Source organism: Gossypium raimondii, chromosome 4, assembly GCF_025698545.1.
Source record: "Gossypium raimondii isolate GPD5lz chromosome 4, ASM2569854v1, whole genome shotgun sequence".
NCBI classification, from domain to species: domain Eukaryota; kingdom Viridiplantae; phylum Streptophyta; class Magnoliopsida; order Malvales; family Malvaceae; genus Gossypium; species Gossypium raimondii.
In genome coordinates, this window is record NC_068568.1 from 20,597,854 (window position 1) to 20,600,203 (window position 2,350).

A 2,350-nucleotide genomic window follows, 5' to 3' on the forward strand; every position below is an offset into this window, starting at 1 on the left:
TTTACCAACTGAAGATCTCAGATTGCACTTTAGAGTTTTTCTTGAATTCTGTGACACATTCAGGCAGTAGAGTGTTCCTGAAAATGCCCTTAGTTTAAAATTATTCTCTTATTCATTACAAGATCGTGCTAGATCATGGTTGAATGCATTACCATCAGGTATAGTGGCATATTGGAATGAACTGTATCAGAGATTTTTGCTTAGGTACAAATCTCACAACATGAATACCAAGCTAAGAAATGACATTACATCATTCAGGCAATCTGAAGATGAGACATTATACGAAGCATGGGAGCGTTTCAAGGAATTAATTAGAAAATTCCCAATGCATGGTTTTCAGTATTGGACACAAATAAAAATGTTCTACAATGGATTAAATGCTCATACGCGAATGGTGGTAGACGCATCTGCTAATGGGACATTGCTCGACAAATCCTACAATGAAGCAAATGAAATTCTGAAAAGAATAGAAAATAATGATTATCAGTATACCACTACCAGAGTTGGTAATGGTAGAAGAGTTGCAGGAGCAATGGAACTTAACGCGATTACATCATTAATAACTTAGGTATCATCTTTAATGAATATGATTAAAACTCTAAAAAGACTCTCTACAATGCAGGAGATGAAGGTTGCAGAACTAGCATGTGTATACTATGAAAAAGATCATGTTTTTTTATTAATGCCCATCCAATCCAGCCTCTGTGTCTTACATGGGAAATTTTAATCGTAGCAACAATAATCCTACTCCAACACCTACAATCCAGAGTGGAAGCAACATCGAAGTTTCAGCTGGAATAATGAGGGAATGGGAAATGATGGCACTGTTAATAGATAGAATGCGGCTGGTTACCACTTGGACACAGTCAACCAATGTCGCGGAAAATGTGCAACAAAGTTTGTCATCTTCAGCATCAGCTATGGAAGCTTTAGTAAAAGAGTATATGGCTAAGAATGATGCAATTATTCAGAGCCGGACAGCTTCCTTAAGAGCTCTAGAGAATCAAGTGGGACAAATTGCCACTGCATTAAACTCTAAACATTAAGGAGCATTGCTTAGTGACGCAGAAAGTTCTAGATCTCAAGGAAAAGAACAATGTAAAGCCATAACACTCTAGAGTGGCACTCAACTACTAAGAGTCTTGTCTGAGGAAGAAAGTTCAGAAGTTCCTGGAAGCACAACTTTTGAACCAAAAGTGGAACAAACTACAAAAGATAAGAGTAGACAAAAGCATACAGAAGAAAATTCATCTTTTTGAGCCAATACAAATACCATAGAAAGCCGCTTCCACCTTTTTCCCAGTGTTTGCAAAATTCGAAAAAGGATGCTCAATTCAAGAAATTTTTTAAGGTCTTGAAGCAATTACACATCAATATACCTTTGGTGGAAGCATTAGAAAAAATGCCTAACTATGTGAAATTCATGAAAGATATCCTATCCAAGAAGAGAAGGTTAGGAGAGTTCAAAATTGTTGCACTTACTAAAGGGTGCACAGCAATGCTGAAGAATAAACTACCACCAAAATTAAAAGATCTAGGAAGTTTCACTATACCTTGTTCGATTGGAAACCATTATGTAGGCAAGGAATTATGCGATTTAGGTGTAAGTATCAATCTAATGCCTATGTTTGCTTTTAGGAAACTTGGGATAGGGAAGACAAGACCTACTGCAGTTACACTACAACTAGCTGATAGATCATATATCCATCTAGAAGGTAAAATTGAAGATGTACTGGTAAGAGTTGACAAGTTCATCTTTCCAACAAATTTTATTATTTTGGAATGTGAAGTAGATAAAGAGGTACCTATAAAACTTAGACGACATTTCTTAGTAACTGGTAGAAAATTGATCGATGTATAGAAAGGTGAGTTAACCATGAGAATTAATGATCAACAGTTGACTTTTAATGTGTTTGATGATTTAAAGTGTGTAGACCTAGATGAAGAATGTCATGTTGTAGAATTTGTTGACATTGTAATTTAGGAAGAATTTGCAAGACATATGCACAATAATTCTGATGCAGACTCTGTCAAATTAAATAAAACAGATTAGACTAAAGAACTGATGGAAACTCAGCAATTTGAAAATGGATGCAGGAGCTTTGAATCATTAGATTTATCAAGTTTCTTTTTCAACCCTCCTCTCTTATCAATAGAAGATCTATCAGTGCTGAATTTGAAGCCATTACCAGTGTATTTCAAGTATGCTTATTTAGGAGAAAACGATACACTGCCTGTAGTTATTTTTACCGAGCTTACTACAGACTAGGCGATGCAATTACTGGAGGTTTTAAAGAAATCCAAAAAAGCTTTAGAATGGCCAATTATGGATATCAAAGGAATTAGCCCA

The 2,350-nt window shown here is 35.6% G+C and overlaps 1 non-coding gene across 1 annotated transcript; it reads right to left on the reverse strand.

The window, feature by feature from the left end:
* Nucleotides 1–229: 229 nt before the first annotated feature.
* LOC128040874 (small nucleolar RNA R71) lies at nucleotides 230–336 on the reverse strand. Its single transcript, XR_008195680.1, has one exon. It is a non-coding gene; the product is annotated as a small nucleolar RNA R71 (small nucleolar RNA).
* Between the last annotated feature and the right edge of the window lie 2,014 nt (nucleotides 337–2,350).